Source organism: Bombyx mori, chromosome 15 (assembly GCF_030269925.1).
Source record: "Bombyx mori chromosome 15, ASM3026992v2".
NCBI classification, from domain to species: domain Eukaryota; kingdom Metazoa; phylum Arthropoda; class Insecta; order Lepidoptera; family Bombycidae; genus Bombyx; species Bombyx mori.
In genome coordinates this window covers 3,914,652-3,939,691 of record NC_085121.1, presented here as the reverse complement: position 1 = coordinate 3,939,691, position 25,040 = coordinate 3,914,652, and the positions used below count along the sequence as shown (strand labels likewise).

General features: G+C 42.3%; 1 protein-coding gene across 2 annotated transcripts in view; it reads right to left on the bottom strand.

The window, feature by feature from the left end:
* LOC692464 (aquaporin) overlaps window positions 1-25,040 on the bottom strand; it is a 99,415-nt gene that overhangs the window by 63,746 nt on the left and 10,629 nt on the right.

Here is a 25,040-nt window from a genome sequence, read left to right as displayed (position 1 = left end):
CGATTTGCTAATTTTGGTCTGGTCTTGAATTATTCGTGGAAGTCCAGGGAAGGTTTAAAAGGTAGATAAATCTTTTATTTATCAATTGAGGCATTACGAAGTCGGCCGGGTCAGCTAGTATTACAATAAAATTCTAATGTTCATATTTTGATTGTACATCTCCTGTATAAAGAATTATATGCAAAGCTACGTCTTACAGTGACGAGATCCAAACGTTTCCATTCTGCAGAAAATGTAATACAACAGTTCAATCACGATTATTTAAAACATGCGGTCGTAATGAGAATGAAATAACTAAATCATGACCACCACTTTGCAGTTCTAGATAATAGTTGAATACTTAATAATATATGTAGAACTATTGACTTAGTAAGGTTCTACTGTTATTTTTATGTCGAATAATTATGTTAGATGTGGTCGAAAGTAGATGCAAAGCCACTAATGCATATTTTTTTTATTGCCCTTGTAGGTAGACGAGCATACGGCCCACCTGATGGTGAGTGATTGCCGTCGCCCATGGACTTCAGCAATGCCAGGGGCAGAGCCAAGCCGCTGCCTACAAATAAAATGAAATGCCTAAAATGCAATGCATAAATAAAATAAAAATGTTATTTAAAGAATGCAATCCTATAATGTCCTATAGATTTTTTTTCATGAGTTATCGAAGACTTATAAGGCTTAGTTAAATTGTTTAGTGCTTAGTTTTTGAGACGAATGTGTGCGACATTTTCATTTTTAATAAATCAAAATAATAAAATAATAAATCCATTGTCTTACTTTGAATTTCTATTCTGGCGAATTCTGCATACTTCTGGACTTTTATCCCGACAGTTCAATTTGGTACACAGCAGCGCAGTTTCTATTATATTATGATTAATGGCTTATCGATTTCTCGTAGTGAAATCAAATCGTTCTGTGAAGGAATCTTATACCGTTGTTTACTACATCAGTTATTATTTTTTAATTTAAATGTTTATTTATAGTAGTACAGATCGTTCCGCGTTGTATTTTTTTCAAATAAAATTAGTAGCTTACCATAAAGTAACTGGTTTCGGACCCTATCATCGAATAATTATTGTAATTTAAGGTGTTATGTCATTCATTGGTTTTAGGTGTTTAACACTGATAAACGCAAAATGCGTTTAGATTTTTTGTTATTATTGTTTATACATTATATTTTACTTTTTAAGTATTATGTGTGAATATTCAGGCTTGAATTGTATTGTGCTCACTCATATCTGGATCGAAGTGTTGTTTATTAAGAGATAAAACATTATTGCGTTTATGAATCCCTACGTTCCCTTGCCCTCTGTGAATATTGACGTAACATACAGTCCTAGGTATAAAGGTAAAATAAGAAGCCACTACATTTTAAATCACAAGTCATTCTATTAACTATGCTGCACAGTTTGTATAAAAAACAAACAGTACCATAAGTTTTTGTAGAAAAATATTTTTTCATTATCTCATGTACTCGTTTATCACACTTCAAGTAAATGAAATCAGAAAGCGAACTTGACACAAATGTAATGTTGGTTTTACCGACAAATGCCCGGCTAATGATTATGGTAGCAAATTGAGCTAGTCTTATCATAGCGGCTTTGTGGACATCCAGATAAGGACACGGCACACGTTCGCTTGTAAAAATATAAATTTGCATAAACCATTTCTCGCTTATATATTATTTGACGTGAGAAATAAAACGAACAAACAATGGACGAAACTTCCTGGAATCTCTGAAATATATCGCTCATTTTGCTTCCTAGTTCCTTGAGAACTATAAAGCAATTACACGGGTAAATTATTCTTGTGTTACTACTAAATTATGAACAACATATGAGGGAACAATATGCAAAAAATTATTATTTCGAACTTCTGCTTAAGATAAGAAGAACTATCTAAATTGGTACTTGGCTAGTTATCTTTTTACACGATCTATATTAGCTTCACTTGTATGTATGCTCCTTTAGACGCGATTTTGACCCACATTAAACGGCAAGATTTCATTCAAACTTTGTAGATTTATCGAGGACCGATGATAATACACTATGTTGATAAGATTATTCCATTACTCAATTTGCAAAAAAAAAAATAACTAAAAAATGAAAAATAAATAATAGTTTATTAAAATTTATTTTCTATTTTTTAGTTGAATTTTATATAAATCGTGTTTTTTAGTTTTTTTAAACTATTATTTATTACAATAATATCTGTGCTTGACCACGCTAGATATCTTTCATAAAGATTTTTTAAATTATGTACCATAAAATAGTAGTCAGTGAGTAAATGAAGAGCTGATTCTAGTGTCTTGCTTCAGATCACACATCAAATTAAGAGAATATACATTTGTATACTCCGTGAGATTACGAGGTCGGAGTGACCCTGGCAGTGGATGACGAATTAAATGATAATAACATTTATACATATTTATTACTGTAATTTTAATTTTAGACCGTGGAAAAAAATATTTAATGAACCACATGAATCACAAATGTTTCTTCCGATGTGTGATATATTAACTGTGTATATATTTTTTTTTCGTTTGCCGTAAACAACATTAATGTTATTACTCATGTATGTTACCATATTTATTTTTAATAACATAACGCCGCATAAGTAAAACTTAAAGCACAAGTTTAAAAACGAGAATTTGTATAGAAACTAATTTAAGGAACAACATTACATATTAACATTTATCAGTAGCACAACAATGAGAAATATGTTATGTTTGAAATCAATCGAATGTTTTTGTCGTGTTTCTGATTCGCATGACGGATCACGTTACGTTTGAAAATTATAGCATCACGTCTTTATTTGACCTTGACAGTGAGGGATAATAACCGACTGCTGCTTGGATGGCTGTGTACTGATCTTGTGTGATAGCGATGATCGCGGTTTGCACTCATTTATTAGATTATAGTACGGAGGCATGGTTGAGACGAGACGTGCCGTATTACCTACACCATTATGCGGTATTTCTTTGTTTTTTTTTTTCAAACGCTTACAATGTGTATATTTGATTTTTTCATTATATAGGAACCAGATCTTTATTTTTATTTATTTTTCCTACCTATGCTGATAGCCTTGAGAGGCTATTTCAGCTTCGTCCTAACATGTAGGTGAGCTCACGGGGCTCAAACCGGAGTGTTGCTAACACTGGCCCTACCAAGAGCAGTGCTTCGCAGAATCTACCACCGGATCGAAAACGCGATCCACTGGGAAGATCCGGCGAGAAACTCAGTGGGCTGTATCTGTGGGCTAATTCGCTCGTCAAGCCCTTTGTCGCAAGCGACGGGTTCGACGAGGACGGTGATCGGTGCTTGTGGTACCTAAAAGCACCGTTATTAGATCGGGAGGTTCCGTAATGACGTGTTTTGGGCGAAGAAATATTCCCGGAAACGCAATACACATTAGAAGTCTTCTACCGAATTTCAGAACTCCAATATTGGCTAAGAACGAACGCAGTAAATTTTTGAACAAATACACACATAGAGATATAAATGTGGAACGCAAATACAGGAATAGTACGACCGTGACAATGACATGATCTCGTTCGCGACACGCTAAACATTCGCTAAATTGTTAAATTATATACGTTACGTTACAAAATAAACGTTTTTATTAACACAGTACTGAGATGTCACGTTCGTTCAATTGTGAATCAAGATCAAGAATGTAAAATTGGCGCCGATATGGAAAATTAAGAATTGTGTTTCAAATTTATTCTTGACCGTGTATGTTTTCATAGCTTTCCGATATTGGCTTCAATCGCTTTGACTTATATCGCATAGGCGGACACGGGCTCAGTAGCGGGATGAAAGCTAGCCTTTATTCTTTTCCAGGGTTCAAACCATCACGACGCGAAATTTCGTAAAATGGTTTCACGTTCTCACATAACAGACAGGCAATTGTTTTAGTTTTTGAAGTGAAAACTTCTTTAGAATCGTTGTGATTTCAAACCGGATGCAACGGAAAAAACGACAGGTAAGAGACACAAATACAAAAATGTGTAGGATGAAGCCAGCAAAAAATGAGACAGAAATATACATACTATTTAATACAGCGCCATCTGTGAGATTTTTTAATACTAACGTGTGTATGAAAGCTCTTGTAGTGAATTTTAATTTAGGATTATACGTGAAATTAAAATATCAATTCACACCTTACAATTATTTACTAATGACAAAATTTTACATATACTTAAGACGTTTAGGATAATTGTATTTTAATTTTGGAAGGTTTCACTTCTACCACGTGTGAATTGCACACATTTTGTTTGCTAACACGAACCCTAGCAAGAGCCGTGCTTCGCAGAATCTCCCACCGGATCGGAAAAGCGACCCACTGAGAAGATCCGGCGAGAAACTCAGTGGGCTGTGTCTTTGGTTTAATTTACTCGTCGAGCCCGTTCGAGGTTCGACTATTAATATTACATATTTTTCGCTTTATATTATTATATTTATATTATTTCGCGATAATTTTATATATTTTTCGCTCTACCAACTAAACACGTTTAAGCTTTAACGTTTAAGCTTTTAGAAATAACTTTGAATTAATTATCGAACTTTCACGGTGTGATAAATCAGCCTATGACCTCGGTAGATGCATTCGAAAAATATTCAAACATCTATAAATTTATTACCATATACATTTAAAAAACATATATTAATTTATGTTTAACTGTAAATTATTTGTTTGAGTAACCGGTAATTTCTGTGTCTGTGTTGTTCATTGCATCACTTTTCAATTTAGAAAATTCAATGTGCGTTTCAAACAAAGAGTACCTAGTTGTAAAATTATAATGCAAGACGCGACGCATTTGAAATTTGCAGACTAGAATATAATCTACTACATACAATAAAAAAGTTAAAAAGCATTAGAATGCGTTTCTAAAAGCTAACATTCAAACGGTGTATGTAGTTTTATAAAAATACTTTGGTCGTTGCACACCACCACGATATGTTGTAATGATTAGAGTTTTCACCTTCGATCAACAATAGTTACTATTGATGATCGAAGGTTTTCACAGATATATCGGATGATCGTATGCTTTCCTCACGCCACGTCCTTTTTGCCCTCAGAGCCTAACGCGTCAAAGTTGTTATGAGCAATAACAGAAGATTTTTTCGGCTTGACCAGCAAAAGGACACTTAATTATAACGTAAGGGCTTGTTTTTAAAAAGAAAATAATGTACTCACATTTGAATTTATTAAGTGAGATAAAATTCGTGAAATAATTTACCGTAATTAATTAAGGAATAACGAAGACATCAACTAAAAGCTCTTGTCTGTAATCAGACAGCTTGGTGTAGGCGGCATTTTTACTAATAATAATAATTATACGTAAATGTATTTTGTTTGCAATCTTTGGATTTTGTATTGCCAATACCAAGTCTTGTTTTTATAGCTTTTAAAGAACCCATCTAATGGTTCGCGGTGTCCACTTCCGAGAAGCTACAACTTGTGCCCGATGGATCCACCTACAGTGAGTGTCTTCATAAAGTTAGCGATATACCAAGCCCACGCTATTAAATTGCGCAATCGCAATCGATGTGGATTTATCGAATAGGAAATGCCACTGCCGCCGATCAACTGTGCAAACGAAGTAATCTGCAAAGATATATCATGCGACACGATTGATAAAACTACGCAAACGGACTGCACAGATAAATAAATCGGTACGATATATCGTTGCCGTGTGTAGCGGCCTATAGACGTTTAAATTTCAATCCTCGGCGTTCGTTTTTAGAACATTTTGTTTTTCTTATGTTAACAATAATTGGGTTTTTCTTTTTTTTTTTAATTGAACACAAAATAGATTTGTGTAAATGGAACGTGCACAGATTATTCGACCGTGACGATGAAAAGAAATAAGGCGCGCCAAAATTATACCTAGGTCGCTGTCAAATTATTATACGACAAAAAATAATAACCGGAAAATATGTGCAGCAATGTACAATATATTGTCTAAAAAAATTTGCCAATTATATTTTGAATACAGATCTAAATAATTCATCGATTTAAAGTTTAATAAATATATAAATTGTATTTTATTACTCTATGTGAGAACGAATATGCAGCACATACGTGATGTAACAGTGCAGTAATCGAATGTGACTTCTTTTCCGTAAAAATATTTTAGACATGAATTTGTGAATATTTTCACAGATAACAGGAATATGTTTTCCTGAACTTCTATAACATCTCGATAGCCGCTACGTATGTTTAGATTTTGTCTATGCTCGGAAATCTGTTCCGGGTAGATTTAGACCTTTTAAGGGTATAAAATTTTATTATAAATTCATACATTTCAATTCGAATACTTCGCCTTTAAATATTCTTGATCTCACTACAAAACACACACAATTGTTTTTTTTTGCGCTTGTACAAAAACCGCCACTTAATATTTGTGGTTCAATTCAAAACGTTTAATGAGTTTTTACTAACTGTGTTGACTACGGCTGTTTTGATTTTATAATATTACATTTCCCTTTGTTTGTTGTACTTGTTGTTAAATTACATTTATTCTAATCATTGATTTAGTCAATTTTCTCTGTGCAAAAGTTCTGTTATCATAGTTTATTTTGGTTATATAATGTTAGTATTGTATATAGATTATTATAAAACATTAAAAGTTGTTAATGTTTTGTGTAAAAAATACTAATATTGTTATAACCTAAACCTTCAACCTTCAGTTGACAGTGGCGAGTTGGCGCGCAACGCGTGCTGAACTCTACGCTCTTAACCTTGGGTTTTGCTTATGGTGCATTTGAAGAGAAACAGCGATTTCAATATTATCTTTAACAAAATGAATGTACATAATTTAAACTGCCTTATACAATTACGTAATTAATGTTCATGCAACGAAATTTAATTACACGTTTATAAATTCTCACTGACTGTTCGAAATCAATAGATTCTAGTATATATGTCGGCGCAAATATGACTAATTATCTACTTATTGTAAAAATAATAATAATTGAATGTGATAATCGGATCATCTGATCATCAACTAATTACTCTGTGTTTATTAGGATGAGAAATTGATGGTAAACAGTCCCTTTTATTGTAATTTCAATACTTTAAAAACGTGTAAACTCGCTCACGTGTACCAAGCCCTATAAATTCGGCCGTACTGTCTAGCCGCTAGCGCTTGGTCATTCGTGTCCGAGCTGTAGTACAGTACGGATCTCTCTGGAATGTTGTTATGCTTCTCGTGAAATACATATACGCAGCTCACAAAGTTCTCGTGAAGTTTTGTTTCGGAAGCCCAAACATGAGTCATCGTCAAGAACTTAATAACCGTGATGTCGGCAATGCTGACGTCACACTTTTTAAAAAACATTACTTATGTTTCTCCTTCGTCATATATAATTAATTTAAAATAAAGTGTCCAATAAAACAAGAATTAAATGGAATAAGTTAATATAATATATTATCAGTTTTAAATGTTATAATTTTATAACGCTTCAGTTTTCATTACAAACCAACCCCTTGAAATCTTTGGGCGGCGGTCTATACATAATCATATTGTATGACTTGGACGCGTACCGAATCACAATTACATACTATTTCCTACTCGTTGTTATCATCTGTTAAGGATCCTTCTCGCATTAAAATGTCAACCACGAACTTAATAGGCGAACTAAATTGCTTTTACGACAGATAGCTATTGTGAATGAAATTGAATCATGAACATCTACAGAAGCCTTTAGAGAACAATGGTTACGTATAAATGAAAAACGTGGAACTTTAATTAAAATGATCAAACATGTACTGTGTTTTTTTTTTGTATTCATTTTATTTTAAGCGTTAGTATGCTTTTAATTATCCTCATTATCTGAATATAAATAATATATTAGTAGCGCTATAATTTTGATATTTAGTTACTATTGTAATAAAAAATTGTTGGTAAATTGTTTTAAGCAATCATAGCAAAAAAAACCGGTCATCGTTCTCGCCGAGCTCGCTTGCTGCGAAGGGCTCGACGAGTAAATTAACCCAACAGACACATCCCACTGAGTTTCTCGCCGGATCTTCTCAGTGGGTCGCGTTTCCGAACCGGTGGTAGATTCTGCGAAGCACGGCTCTTGCTAGGGTTCGTGTTAGCAACGTCGTCAGGTTTGAGTCACGTGAGGTCACCTACTAGCTCGGCGAATCTAGAATAACCCCTCGAAGCTACTAGAATAGGTAGGAAAAAAAAGTCAAGATCGAAAAATCTTGCGCGATCTGATGATGATAAGTATATAAATAAAAGTCACAGGACGCTGACTTAATGTTAATGTACGCGAAACATGAGGCTTATTCGAATCGTATCGTTCTTAAGAGTCAATAGGAATTCGTGGAACCGTACCACTTCAAACTGGTAATTAAAGGCACAACCCGGATACACGTTTCAGCTTTACTACTAATCAGGCCAAAATCATAGTTTTATTGGTTGTTTGTTTTATTTCTCGATACAAAAACTAGCCGCCGTCAATAGTTTATTGGAATATTTGCAATTACATTACATGAAATGTTGCTTCGGCTTTGACTTAAGACACACAATTTATATTTACTATAAAATCACCGTGAACGATAAGTAATACATTTTAAACCGATTGTAAATCAAGAAAGATACATTTTAATGCTATAAACATCAAACGACACAATGGACGTAAATTCAGTCGCATATGGCGCCAACGATTCTCATTTCCATGTTATTGTGATTCAAAGACGTGCGGCTGACAAAGGAACCTCTAAGAACTAAAACAATATTAAAATACCGTATTCCGCTTTACAGGTTTTTATTATTCTATGGTCAGTGTTATTATCTTGTCTTGTACCTAGATTTATTTCTAAGAACAAAAAAAAGATCGTTTTGAACTCAAAGGTGGAGATCTGACTAAGATATATTTTATGAGAAGTTTCTAGAAAACAGGTGTGAGATGAACGTGATTTTTCTGGATTTTTCCTAATAATATTTGTAAGATGTGTATTATATATGTGTTATGCGCTCCTCTTATTTACCGGTTTCTGGTATCGTAATAATCACGATTTTTCCTAATTCGAAACAGGGTGGCTATGTAGTGCTAAATCATTTATCTATATTTTGATGCCTGCGTGTAAGGGAGATAGAGCTAGAAATTTCCGGAATCGGCAGAGATTAAACAGTTACGCCGGCTTTGACTTTAATTGTATAAAAACTAAAGCTATCCATTAATCTCGGCCTTTTTTCATTTTTATTTCTTGTTCTGTAATTTTGAACACTGTAGAAATAATGATGAAATGGCGAAGTAATTATATCTAAGAGGGTCTTACTAGTACAGAAAAACGTTTTGCAATTTTTATTTTTTAGTATAAATGAGCACGTTTTTTGTGCAAGCAATTTTACTTAGCTGTGTGGTAGCTGGAGCCCATACAAAACAACATTAACGCATCAATGGGTTTTGTAAATTAAGTTTATGTTTTTTTTCCCCTTTTTCGTAGCCTAAGAAGCTGCTGCTATTCCAGCTATGACCGTACGGGTAGGTGAGCTCACGGACTCAACGTGAAAGAATTTGCTAACATTAGCCCTAGCAAGAGTACTTCTTCGCAGAATCTACCACCGGATTGGAATCGCGACCCACTGAGAAGATCCGGCGAGAAACTCAGTAGACTTTGTCTATGGTTTAGTTCGCTCGTCGAACTCTTCGTCGAGGACGGTGACCGGTGGAAGTTTATGTATATGGCGTGCGAAATAAAGAAGAGGAAAAATTATAATATTCATTGAGGTAAAAGCATAGTTAAAAATAATTTGTGATTTTTTTTTATAAATTTGACAGTGTTTCTGTCAGTTTCGCAGGAAGCTCAATGCGGTCACAACTAATGACGCAGACACATGTACTGGAAAGCCCGCATTACGTGCCAAATCTTAACGCGTATCGCGATTGTTCCGCATCAAAATTGAACTTTATTCTTAAGACAACAAATATAGAAACAGCTAACAAACTACAACAAAAAGGAAGTACAAGATTTTAAAAATGTATCCAGTCTCCCAGTTTGTAACGTTACCACAATAAATATTAAACTTCAAGTTCAGTTTTTTTTTTTTTTTTTTATTGCCCTTGTAGGCAGACGAGCATACGGCCCACCTGATGGTGAGTGGTTACCGTCGCCCATGGACTTCAGCAATACCAGGGGCAGAGCCAAGCCGCTGCCTACCAATTGGAGTATTGGAGTGGGGGTGATATTGGGCATAGACTTTAATCTTCTGTAATTAGGGTTGATGTGTATAATCTATAGTCGACCCTGTGTCATAGTCCATACAATTAACGTGCGCATCACAAATATATTTATTAATTTAATTTTTTTACTATCTCAAACAATTTGGACTCATGTCTCAAAGCAATCGTGAGCTATGTGGGATAGTGAAAACTTAGAAATGCTTGGGTCCACAACTTCATCGTTGTCATCAATCAAAAGAATCGATTTAGCAAAAAGGAGATATGGAAGCATTCCTCACAAAAATAAAATCCAAGCTCGTATCTATTTACATCGCAATGCTACATACTATCTATACTAATATTATAAAGAGGAAAGATTTGTTTGTTTGTTTGTTTCGAATAGGCTCCGAAACTACTGGACCGATTTGAAAAATTCTTTTTCCATTAGAAGCCGGCATTGTCCCTGATGAACATAGGCTACTTTTTTTATTTTATTTTTTTGGTTTCATGTGTGTTTTAATGTTTCCGAAGCGAAGCGAGAGCGGGTCGCTAGTTTTATATAAATTTACAACCAGACAAATGTTGGCGCGAATAAAACTCATTCTATTTAGTAAAATATAGTGGAATACTTATTTAATTCAATATCGTAAACTTTCTTTTCCTGTTTGCTGTCGAGTATTTTTATAAATTGCAATCCAGTCCACGACCGGTTTTTTGCCGAGACTTGAATAATCATAGATTTGCGATCGTGGCCAACAATTTTACAGAGACGACAAGTTTTGTAATTTGACAAGCATGCATGCAATCAAATACTATCATACCATCATCCTTCACAATGTCGTAAAAACATAGTAAATACATCACAATTAGTCAGGAATTTGACCGAAGCCGCATTTTGTATACATAAAACTATCTGGTTTTTGTTGCTGCTCTGTGGGTCACGCGAATTATTATTCAAAAGAGAATACATTTAAACCTTCATTTCAGGCGTTTTATTGGTCGAAATAAGTGGACAGTTCACAATCCACCCAAATTTACGTTGATACGTGACATGAAAATGCCGATGCCCCTACGTTGAGACATGATGTCGAATTCTCAAATGCATTGTGTGAGGTCTGCTCCACCTTTCAAACCGCGTTGGATGCAGGGATTCAAAACAGAAAATAAGCTGAAAATGCGGACTCACAATACGCCACATCACGAGAGCTGTATATGCATTCATATGGTCAGTAGGTCGAGCTATGCCGTTATAATTAAAGCATGCATATCAGTCGCCTGTTTCAAAGTTCACACGAACTAAACATGGACATGTTTGATTGTACTGAAATATCGACAATTTTCGGTGAAGCAAAGGACATTTTTATGCGATCGTCTTAAGTTAATTACGCTTTAGGTAGCTTTTAGTAGCTACAAAACAAACTATAGAACGGCAATGATTATGACAGAATAAACCCTCACATATTATTTAGTTAGACCGATAAAAGTCATTAATAACTCGATCAATTGAACTTTTATGAGTATGGTAATACCGTGGTTCCTCTAAAAGCTATTTGATCATTTCTGTGAAATGTTTTTGATATCATAAATTATTTTCTGGCATTTCTTAGGAGCTCAGAACTTTTTTTATGATTGAAGGATTACTGGTGGCCCGGAGGCCTTTCCAGTTTCACCAGGACTGGCGGGCGAGCAAAGGTTCGGCCAGAAGGGGCGGAATTAGCTAACAAAAGCCCGAGCGCCTCCAAGGGAGACCTAACAACTCAAGAGCAGCTGCTTCGCCAATGAATGTACTACCGGATCGAAATCGCAACCCGCTGAGAAGACCCGGCGAGAAACTCAGTGGGCTGTGAATTTTTAATGTAACAACATAACAATACAAAAGAAAAATATTAATGAATAAATGAATTGAAATCTATAGCTATACTAGCAGACCCGGCTACACGTTGCTGTGGCTAAATTTTGGTTCTAAGTAACACGTGGCCGGCTATGCTAATACCAAAAGTTAACAAAGTACGAACAATTGGATTTCACTGTATTGCGTTTACTACGAAAGAAATTTCACTTATACTTTAGCCTCAGCAACACCTGGTGTTTATGCCATTAAATTGTAGCTTATGTGAAACGTTGGTATTTTTAACACATAATTGACACACGTAATTGTGACACGTAATTTATATGTAATAAGATTGATTACGGCAGTATTTCGATTACTTGTTTGGCAAACAGTGGTTAACTTAAATGATCTATCCTCCGTCAAATGCTTAATGACTCCCACTGTTATACTATATTTCCTTTTCAGATTCCCGGCTAGACTCAATATAATTATGAAATTAATTTGGAAATCTGTTCATTCTATTTTCTAGCGAAAAGATACTAGTGAAGATACAATTTACATCGTATGTGCGATGATGACCCCGCACGACCTCGATCTCGCAGTCCACTTGATTGGGTATGATGAGAATGATTCTAGGGGCAAAGTTTTTCAATAGCTCGTTCCATACTATTATAGAAGGTTTTTTTTTTTTTTTTTTTTTTTTTTTTTTTTTTTTTTTTTTTTTTTTTTTTTTTTTTTTTTTTTTTTTTTTGTCAGGAGGAAATCGCCGGACTTCCGCCCTCCACTGGGGATGGAGGGCGGGGCATGTCAGAGTCGAACTGACTAAAACCTCCTGTCGCTCAACAACCAACGTCCAAACCTCGCATGAGACAGAACTCATGAAGAGGCAGAGGGGGGAAAGTGAAGCGTTTAGTGCGGAGCACATCTCTCCCATCACCCTCCCCCTCGGGACGCCGGACCGGCGGTCGTCGGCGCCACGACCACCAGCCCTCTCGGTCGGCAGGCTATCCGAAGCCCGCCTAGATGGCGCCGGTTAGAGTGAGCTATCCTACGGAATACCCCGCTGGACCAGAACCAGCGTGAGTCGAGGATAGCCGGCCTTCCATCACCCGGATGCTCTTGCGTAAAACGCGTGCAGAGCAGCTTGCACATCGTCTTCTTAGGCCCCCCTCGCCGGTCCCCAGACCGACATGTGAGGGGGACCCGAAACACTTAGAGGGCCAGGGCTTGGGCGAGATCCGCCTCCCTGGCCCCCGCTCGACGGCGGCGGGATTGTGCGTCTCTCACGCGCCCCGCCGCCTCCTTCTGCGAGATGGTGCACTCGCAGAAGTCGAGCATCGCCTTCCACGACTCGTCGTCGCCGAGCATCGATGCCACGACACTCGGCAACGACAAGTCGTTTCCTGTTTTTGCGACGAGGACACGGCGCCACCCCTCCCATGCGGGGCAGGCAACGAGCGTGTGCTCCGCCGTGTCCAAGTCGCAACCACAATGGTGGCACTCTGCCGTCGGCTCGGCTCCGATCCGGTGCAGGAACTCACCGAAGCAACCATGCCCAGTGAGCACCTGCGTGAGCCGGAAAGTGAGGCGTCCTCTGTCACGATTCACCCAATCCACAAGGACCGGGCGAATCGCCTCGACGGTCCGACGACCGGCCGAAGGATCAGCCAGCCGTCTGGACCATGACTCCAGCACGGACCGCCGAGATTGGGCCCTCCGCGCTCTGACCACACAGGGGCTGGGACGCGCCACGCCCCGGGCACGAAGGTCAGCCCGCCACTGATAGTCAGCAGCGAGCGCCTCCGCTTCCAGAATCCAAGGCGGCGTCCCAGCCAGTACACACGCCGCCTCAAAGGAGATGGTGCGATAACCACGGATGACCCTGACCGCGATGGTGCGTTGCGGCCGTTGCAGCAGCTTCGCCACCCCCGCGGCCCGTATAGGGCCATTGATCGCACCACCCCCGTATAGAGACGGCGCGTCACCTGGTCAGGCCCCCCGACGTTGGGCAGAAGCCGGCTTAACGCGCCGGCCACCCCCAACAAACGAGGGACCAGGTTCTGAAAGTGAGCACGGAAGGTCCAACGACTGTCCAGGATGAGGCCGAGGTACTTCAACTGCACCCCGACCCCAATACGGACGCCTCCAACCACGATATGGGCATCGACAGGTGGCACTCTCCGGGGCCTGTGGAACCACATGGCCTCGGATTTACTGAGCGCCACGTCGAGGCCCAATCTCCTGATTTTGCCGACGACATGCGCCACCCCAGCGGTAGCAAGACGGGCAGACTCAGCAAAACTCCCCCCCCGGGCCACGACTAACGTGTCGTCTGCGTAACAGATTACGCTCAGGCCCGGGAGGAGGGCACCCCTTAGCACCCAGTCATACCCGATATTCCACAAAAGAGGGCCGAGCACCGACCCCTGTGGAACACCGCGCACGACCGGGAACCGGTGCAGGATCCCACCGTGTCCGGTACACGTGACCGATCTGTCCTCCAAGTAGGAACCCACCAGCCGGCGGAGGTAGGGAGGCACTCCATGTCGTTCCAGCGCCCCCCCTATCACGGACCAGGGCAGGGTGTTAAACGCATTGGCGATGTCAAGCGACACCGCCAATGCCACCCCACCCCTGGAGACGGCCTCCTCCGAGAGGGCCCGCACGCGAAGGATCGCGTCTACTGTTGAGCGGCCCTCTCGGAAGCCATACTGCTCCGCCGACAGATCGGGTCCCACCCTGACCAGATGCTGAATGATGCGGGCCGCCAGAATGCGTTCCAGCAGCTTGCCCACCTCATCCAGCAACACGATGGGACGGTACCCAGCGGCAGTATCCGCTGGGCGCCCTTCCTTTCTCAACAGCACGAGTCTGCCCGTCCTCCACGATGAAGGAAACCGTCCCGACTCGAGGCAGGAGTTGTAAAGCCTCAAGAGTCGGTCCCCTAGGGCACTAAGAGCCAAGGCCCAAACCCGGCCATGGATGCCATCCGGGCCGGGTGCAGTGTCTTTCGCGCACATTTTGCGCACGGCCACACGGAGCTCCGCCCCCGTTATGTGGGGCACCTCAGCAGGGACTTCGCCGTCGTATTCCGGCGGCGCGTCCATAGCGGGAGCGACAAATCCTTCCCGCTCCTGCGGGAACAGCGCCGAGACGATGTCCCGCAGCTGCTGAGGCTGGAGACGCTCCGTGATCGGGGGGGCCCATGGGCGCATTTTATTGCGCACCATATGATAGGGCCGCCCCCACGGATCCTCATCCAGCGTCTCCAAGAGACCCTCCATGTGTTGGTTCTTGGCTCTTCTGATGGCCAGCTGCAATGCCCTCTGCGCGACGCGAAATGCACCGTGCAGCCGGGCCTCTGCCGCCGCGAACGCAACCGGATCGTTGCGCCGCGGCAGGCGGCGGCGGCGATGCCTGGCGCACTCGCGCCTCGCCCGAACGCACTCCACGCGGAGTTGCGCAATTTCGGGCGACCACCAGTACGCCTGGCGATTAGGAAGTCGAGGGCCGATCCGGGGCATCGACGCATCACAGATGCGACGCATCGTGTCCCGGAACCACCCTGCCTCTCCCTCGACCTCGACCGGGTGTGGACGCATGGGCGCCCACGCCGCCACCGTAGAGGCTTCCATTAGGAGCTCCTTATTCAGGCGCTTCAGTGCCCACTTGGGGAATGACCGGGACGCACCACGGGGGTGGTCCCCGTGGACGTCCGCGACTGCGGAGCGGGCGGAGAGATCAAACCGAATATATCGGTGATCTGACAGTGTCTCCGCCCCCTCCAAAACTCTCCAGTCGCGGATACGGCGTGCGATGGCCGGGCTTGCGAACGTAACGTCCACAATAGACTCGCCCTGCCACCGCACGCACGTCGCAACCGAACCTCTATTCAACAAACAGAGGCCGGCCGCGTTCGCCCACCTCTCCAGTAGCCTACCACGAGCGTCCGAGCGGGGGGAGCCCCATGCGACAGACTTCGCATTGAGGTCCCCCGCGAGAATCACTGGGCGGGGAGCAAGGCGGCGAGCAATCGCCCCGATCCCGCCCAGGAAATGCCCGAACTCGACAGTAGGCCTGTTCGGAGAGAAGTACGCCCCGATCACGACGGTCCCTTCCAACTGCACCGCGACGAACCCTTGGCCCCTGGTCACCATCGCCAGGGGGGGGATCGCCGCGTCCCTTCTTATGACTATGGCCGCCAGGCCGTCATCATCCCCGAACCAGCAATCATTTGCCGGGGGAACGAAGTACGGCTCGGCGACCACAGCCACATCTATGGACCACTCCGCCATGCTCTGAGACAGCATGTCCTGAGCTCTGGCGGAGTGATTCAGGTTTCCTTGGAGGAAACGATAGATGTGGTCCATTACTGTTGAACCACATCCATCGCTCCCTCCCCTTCACCGCTGCCCCCGCCCTCCGGCACCGGCGCCGCAGCGGGGATTACAACGTTGGCCAGTGCTCCTCTGGCCAACTTTCTCTTCTGCCGGCGCTTTGCCTTGCGACGCCGGTTGCGTTCGGTATTATCACCGGACGGGAAGCACGCTTTGCCTCCTGCCCGATGGTTTGCCCCGCGCCCGGCTGCAGCGCACAGTGCGCAGTGCGGGGCGGCCGTGCAGGACGCCGCTTTATGACCCGGTTGGCCGCATCGGAAGCAGAGACCACTGCGGTCAACCGAGCTGGTGCACCTGGCGAGGCCGTGTCCAGTGCTAAAGCACCGCAGGCATCTCCAGGCCCGAGGTTCTTGAAGACGCACGTGGGCTGCTATCCAGCCCACTCGCAGTCTCCCTGGATCCCCCGTCGATCTTCCCGGTGGAGGAGTGGCCAAGAAGGTAGCCGCCTCAACCGGACAGCGCGCCCACGCCGACCTGGCCCCGGAGTACCCTGAGCGGAGTTCACCCACGGTCACACTCTCTGGAGCACATCCACCCTGGGCGGCTATCGCGGCTGCCACCTCCTCTTTGGTGGCGCAGTCGTCCAGGCCGGTGATCCTAATCTCGGCCATCCTCACCGGCCTGTGCACGCGCACCTCTTCCTCCGGCAGCGCCACGCGGAGCGTCGCTACTAGTTTTTCTGCGATGCCAGAGCTGTCGGCACCGGGACACTCCAGCAGCTTCGCCCCATTGGCAGTCTGCCGGAAACGGAGGCCTTCTTCTGCCCCGATTTCTTTCAAATTTACAGCCGCGCGCGCCCGGGCCATCACATTATTATAGGTAAGGCCCTTTTCGGCGGCGGCCGGCAGCAATGTCACTACAACGGCAGCCGACCGCGCTGCACGCGGCTTCTTCTTCTTGCTTTTCTTCTTGCCAGCGGCCGGTGCTCGACCCTCACGGGGAGCAGCCACGGCCGCTAGCGCTGTTTTACGGGCTGCAGCGGTCGGCGCTCGACCCCCCCGGGGAGCTGCCAGAGCCGCTGTCTGTCGCCATGCCTGGGTGCCCCGCCTCACCACTTCCGTCCAGCCCTCGTCCATGCTTGATGGGGGAGGAGGAAGGGGACGAGGCTGTGGTTGGGACCGTGGGGCGGGACTCTGGTCCCTGACACCTCTGTTGTTCTGGTTCCGGCCTCCACGCCGAACCACTCTAGCAGGTGGGGTAGGAGCGGAGGTCGGCCGGGCGGCCCGATCCCGCGGGCTGACCGCGGCTGTTGGCACCGGGATGCAGTCTCCGGAACGAATTGAGGAGCGGAGCATCTCCTCGAGGCCGGCAAAGTGCTTGCCGACCTCAACTGCCACCGCCCGCGAGATGCAGGCCACAATTTCCTCTCTGCTAGGGAGGCAGTCATCCACCCCCCCCATCCCAGCAGCCATATTGTTTGGCCTCTGCGACCCCGCAGCACGCGGGGGCGAAAGAGGCGGCTCCGCAATCCTAGGCCGTGGCAGCGCCGGCCACTCGTCCACCATCTTCGCAAGTGGCGAACGGATGTCGCCAGCCTGCGCTGGCGCAGGCTTTACCCTTCCTCTCCGTGTGGATGCAGAGGCAGCCGGTATCGACGGAGGCGGCGCAGGCCTTAACTCAAATCTCCGTGGGGGTCGGGGGAGCACAGGAGTGAGTGCTCGCATCACAGGGGCCACAGGGATGGGCGCTGTCATAGGCGCCGCCACACTCATCGCAGCCTGCGAGGGCACGTTAGTGTCCATCGTCCCCACGGAGGGCCCAGAGCATGCCAGCGTAGGCACTGGCGACAGGGAAGTCTCTCCCCGCGAGGCCGAGGAGTCACCCGGGATGCGACTCTCCCTGGAGTCAAGCTGTGCGACGAGGCCTTTGTTTTCAGCCTCCCGGCTCGCCACCAAGTCATAGAGCTTGGACATGGTGGGGATCAGTCTCGTCCTTACCATAGCGGCTCCCTCCCGAAGCCTTTTCCGGTAGCTGCTGCCTGGTTGGGCGCCCTTGGCAGCCACGGTTGACAGCAGTTTACCGAGATTGACCAGCGCGAGGTCGAGATCACGAAACGTCTCGTCCCCGCTAGCCATAGACGCAACCGACGTCGACATCGACTCCACCGATGTCGCCGGTGACACGGCACCCCTCCTCCTTACTGGTGCCCGCTGGGGTGCGGGCAACGTGTCTTTCGACGCGGCAGGCCCCGAAATCACCGGAGCCACGTCCTCGATGGCCATGGTCTTTTCCGGCACCTCAGTGCTGGAGGATGACGCACCGCCGTCGTCGGAAGTTACTACGGGGGTCTTCCTTCGGCCCCTCTTTTTCCCCGCCGATGGTTTGGTGGGGATGATCGCACCCGAATCACTGGCGAGCGCAGAGCGCATCGAGCCGGCGATCAGGGAGCGCGTCGGTTCGACGGGAATTCCGCTGCCCGTCGCACAGCCTCCTTCATCCTGGCAATTGTTGCCCCCCCCAGAGTACGTGGGGCAGCGTGCTTCCACCGAGGTGGAAGCACGGAGGGATTCTCCGCCCGACTCGCGGGCGGTACCCTCCTGGGGTACTAACTTTTCACAATTGGCCATTGTCATGTAGGTGTTCCTTTTTTATTAACCAGGGGTTTGGTCCCCTAGGATCTACGACACCCTCGGGACTGGAAACCCTCCAGCCATACATCCCATCGCCGGGTGTCGAGCTTGAGATTGGGGCATTTTTGAAGAGGTTTACGTCCTCGCGGCTCCGACCAGTAAAGGTAGGAGCCCCCGTTCCCCATCACTGGGGTTTACGGTTTGGCCGACGGTGGCCGAAGCCTGTCCGCCGCCCACAACGCGGTGTGGAGCCACGCCGGCAAGCCGGTACCTCCCATATCTGGAAGGCTTTCCCCTGTAGCCGAAGCCGGGGACATGGCAACCCGCAGCCGGAAGACACAAAAGTGCCGCCAGCTCATCAGGCTCCCGAGAGCCAACCCCTCATCCCCTGAATGCCTCCCTTTGCTAGTGCAAAGGGCGTGGGGAGAGAGCCCCTCGCTCTCTCTCAAGGCAGCACCCGTTGAGTACGGAGGCAGCCAAGGAGAGCTGGGTGCAGTTCTCTTGGTCGCGGCGTCCCACACAGATTCCTCTGCACGCGATTTTAGGGACGCACGCTTAAGCCCCACCGCCACGACAAGGCGGAACTACATTCGGTGGGGATTATAGAAGGTAGCTATTACCGAACACATTCAACAGATGCATCAGTTTCGCTAACAATATTTTCAAGATAAGTTTGCATATATTTTACAAGCCCCGAAAAGCAACGTCAGACCGAATTACACTAGTTTTTTTTTTTATTGCTTTTATGGGTGGACGAGCTTACAGCCCACCTGGTGTTAAGTGGTTACTGGAGCCCATAGACATCTACAACGTAAATGCACCACCCACCTTGAGATATAAGTTCTAAGGTCTCAGTATAGTTACAACGGCTGCCCCATCCTACAAACCGAAACGCATTACTGCTTCACGGTAGAAATAAGCAAGGCGGTGGTACCTACCCGTGCGGACTCACACACAAGAGGTCCTACCACTAGTAATTACGCAAATTATAATTTTCATTCGGTGTAAGATCTACCCTTTGTTATTACCTCTCAAAAACAGTCATGGCACTCGCAGTAAATTAAAAAAAACTAATCTTATATAATGACATTCAAAGCTACATTAGAGTTTTTACTTTTTACTCTTTTTATAAAGAAGTGTGCGTGTGCTGTCTGCACGTAAGATCTTTAATTAAATTTACGAACTCATTACAAAAGTCCCGTTGCTTCATTTAACTATCAATCAATGTCGACGCTCGCCTGTTTGTTTTTAAGTGTTGATTACAAAAAGTCCGCCGAAGACGTTGACTTTTTATTATGTTATACTTTAAACTTATTTTATTAATAAAATATTACTTGCTTAGCACTATCGTGATATTGTTACTTGAGATAATTTAATCTGAACTTTAATGATCTCAAAAAAGTTTTTTTTTCACAACAACCACAGTTTTAGAGCAATCATTCGGCAAGAAAGAGAACTTTACTGTTTTAGCTCCAACTTCTTAGTCTGTCCGTATGTCACATCTTTGTCTGTTCCCATTGCTAACAAGCTTTTTTATAAACAGATATAGAGTGATTTATGGGAAGAATTTAGAAAAATAGGATGTTTACTGTATAATATAACCTAAATTCTAAGAAAGTTCTTAAAAATAATATAGTTTCTAATATTTCAAGTATTGAATGGAAAATACAGGAAAAGTTTCTGTTTTTTTTGGCTCTGGAAATAATAAAATGACAAGAAAACGCGAGATTACACACACAAAAAGGTTTCGTTTGGTTTTAATTAATGTGTTTTCTGTAAACAAACTTTATAAAAAGCGTGACGTTATGATACGTTTTATGATTTTATGAGGAATTTATCTGTCTCGTCACAATAATTAGTCTTCATTGTCAATTTCAAGCATGTACGTTCTTTGCAACAGTCCGAACGGTCGAAAAACTTGCCAAATTAGTTTCAAGTCGTTTTATTCTATATTCGAACACAACAAGGATGTATCGTTAAATTCGTATCAACTGCGTCTCGGTCACAATTGAATGAAATTGTCTAACGCACAGCGTGGGGGCGACAATTTTGTCATCTCAACGTTTCCTCCTGCTATTTATAAACACTGACCTAACTTTACTGAAGTTTATTGATGGAAGAAGACATCAGTAATATTATCTATGTTTTTAAACTCGATTAACTTAAATTTTGCAACGTAAATAGTAGCTATGGTTGTGCATTGTGACGAAATACTTCAAACTTCGATTGGAAAAATAAAAAAATTCTCCTATCTACGCCGAAAGTTCGGTTTTCCTCCCGCTGTACAGGGAAGAAAGTGTAACTTTTCCTTCCTGGGTACTGACAAACGCGCATGCGCGATAGCGTCTACGTCTGCTCTCACGCACCTAAAATTCTCCGTCATTGTTGTGCTCGGGTAATTTGCAATATTGTGTTTAGTGTAAAAGTGAAATAAACAAAAGGCAATAAAATTTAAAACTGAATTATTAAACAAAGATGAGTTCATCAGATAGTTCTTATTCAATTAGTAGTAGTTTATTTAAAAAATAAAAACAGTTATTTTTTTTTTTATGAGACACAATGTACCATAGAGTTTGACCGTTGTGAATTTAAATTTTAACTTTTCGAACACTTTCGGAAAATCATGTCACTAAAATACTTATTAGGTACATATATTTCAAACGACCATCAAAACAACCGTAACACACTACGATGTGATGTAATGTCGCAGAGTACACGATTATGTGTGAAGGTAATACTCAAAGTCAGTTGAAAGGGAAACTTTCACGTAATCCTCTCACTAGTTTGATCTAAAAAGAAATACTGATACAATAAAGCTATTATACCTTATTTTGAATGTCGTAGGGTGTAATATTGACTCATCAAAAGTAACTACTTTTAGCACATTTAAACGTTAGATTGTAATGGGTTAAAATTAAAAATTGAATTATTGGTTCTTCGCGGTATACTGAGACGTTTAATTGAGAACAAACCGTATTATCTCATCATGCTTAACTTATTTACTATAATCATTTTCATCGAAATTAATATTATATATTATATTAGCAATATAAAGTTATACTATTCAAATTAGGTTATTTAGAAACAATTAAAAGGGAGAAATCTTCATTACTCAGACCATTAAATTAGTCCAACTGTACTAAAGTAAGCTAAAGCCTAATTCATTTTATAGTTTTTAATTATAATTTGATGTGCTCTAGATTAACATTAAGAGAACATAATGTGCCGCCCCCTAGCTTGAAGCATTAAGTCGAAGTAGTTAAAACTTTATAACTTTATTATCTAGAACTTTATATAAAATTTTTAATTTTTGTATTTTATTATTATTAATATATAACTTTATAACTTTACTAATTATAGGCAAAACTCATTCTTTTTACGGGTCGATCGATAGTGACCTCAATAGACTCGGCAGGTTGTTAGATATTGGCCCATTTTATTCCTGAGCTTAGTGCACGATTTTTCTTGAGTAATGACGGGACAAAGGGTGCGGGACCATGTACCGGCGATGTGTAGCACAACTGACTTTTATTAATTTGTGACATTTATATTATATAAGTGTGCATTTAAATTAGTCTGGTATATTACTCCTTTGCCGATTGTTTTTAATTTTTTTGTTGCTATTTTTTTTGTTTCTCTAGTATTTTAATTTGTTTACATTGGTGGGAACCTTTAATTGGCTTTTTGTTTCTATTATTTGTTATATAATTATACTATGTTAGTTTGCTGTTGGTTCTCCTTGTAGTAAATAAATATATAATTAAATAAAATAAACTTTAGCGTTTAAAAGAAGAATATTATAAATCCGCAAGTCTTTATTTTTTTTGCAACGGTGGCTCCTTTATTCTTTTAATATATTAAAGGTCTTTGTATGTGTTTGATATTGTAAAATGAAAACTTGCCACCAAGCAGCCGGAACAATCGTCTTTGCTCAGTAGAGTAGCGGTGCGAACGTTATGGTTTGGTTCTTGTAACCGTAAGATTTACTGGTACTTTACTGGTGGTAGGACCTCTTGTGAGTTCGTGCGGGTAGCTACCACCACCCTGCCTATTTCTGCCGTGAAGCAGTAATGCGTTTCGGTTTGAAGGATGGGGCAGCCGTGGTGACTATACTTGAGATCTAAGAACTTGTGGCGGGTAGCCATCATACAACGCAAGATAATTGACAGATGCCTGAACCTCGCTTACGACATTTTCAAGATAAAGCGCATATATACAAGTTCCGAACAACAATATTCGGACCGTCGGTCTACCGAGCAAATATCACCCGCTCGGTGGAAGATCTTCCCTTTGTCGTTAAACATACAGACCATCTGGAATACTTCAAACTTATATGAAGATGGATGGCGCATTTACGTCGTAGATGCGTATGGGCTCCAGTAACCACTTAACACCAGGTGGGCTATACCTACCCGTGCGGACTCACAAAAGGTCCTACCACCAGTACTGGTGGTAGGACCCCCTTTTTGTACAAAAAGGGGAGTAATTTGTATTGTTTGTATTTTTTTGCCAATTATAAAATTCTCAAAACAAAAAGCAATTAATTTAGGTTATTCACATATATTGTGTTTTCATAGTGCTTAATGTAATTTTCTATATAATTTTAAACATAAACTCCTTATCGTGTTGTAGGAGAGCTGTTATCTGTACTGCTAAATTAATTTCCCTCTCTGGGAGAAGAGACTTGTACAGTGAGGCGTATAAGTTATCAACTTTGGTATTCATTAAGTGAGATCCAATAATGTCGCATGCCTATGTCACTTCGTATGAAAATAACTAGTAAACAAATTCCAACTACTTAAACCAACCTAAATTATTTTCAACTATTTCAATAGCAATGGTATAAAATCTAAATTTTCCGGTTTCAATGTCACTGCAGTATGTTTTTAACGTGAGAACAATCGCCGTAAACATTCTTATTGTTTGGTGCATAGAAAAAATGTATGGCGGAACTAATTGTTCTTGTTTTGAGATCGTCATTGATACGGTCTAGATCGTACTTGTTTTTACTAAATTAATACACGATTTGGGATCCCGCAGATAATTGTCTATTTATAGACGAGTAATCAAAGTCATAAATTATGTTAATTACATACGTTTTCAAAATTTTACCTAGAAATCTATTTTTCTACAATGCCACGACATCTATGATCATCATGATAGATTATGACATACTTCCAGATAACATAGCCAATACTAGTCGTCATTTCCGCCGTGAAGCAGTAATGCGTTTCGGTTCGAAGGGTGGGGTAGCCGTTGTAACTATACTGAGACCTTAGAACTTATATCTTAAGGTGGGTGGCGCATTTACGTTGTAGATGTCTATGGGCTCCAGTAACCACTTAACATCAGGTGGGCTGTGAAATCGTCCATCCACATAAGCAATAAAAAAAATGTCAATTAATAAAACTATTATACTAAAAACAAAACAATATAAATCGAATAAATCTATATATTAATACGTGAAGCAAAAACTTTGTATCACTTTTTACGAAAATTGCGCGGACGGAGGAGTATGAAACTTTCCACACTTATAGAGAATATAGAGAAGAAGTGCACAATGCTAATATTTTTTTAAAATAATGCATAAAAGATACATTAAATCAATCAAGAAAACATTACACACACTACATACCATGTATTTGACGCACACACGCATGCATACTATTTATTGTCAAACTTTTGCTCTTGACGTCTGTTGTCAAATTGAGAATAGATTAAATATTATTTGTCTTTGTTAATATTTTTTATAGTGTAGTCTTGGCGAAATTTGTGATTATAGAAGTATAAAATACAATCATAATAGTGTACAAACTTACAATTGCAATTAATTATAGTCGAATTTCGACTACTGCGGGACCTCTAGTACCTATTGAATCGCATATTGTTGTTACATCTTAAATAATAAGTTGAGAGAATATTAATTTTGACATTATATGTTTACAAAATAAACCGCAAAGATTAATGTGTTAAAGAATAAAGATAAATAACATTCAAACATAAAAATTCCTGGAACACACTAAGATGTGTCGTGAAGTACTCAAAAGTGCTGTAATGT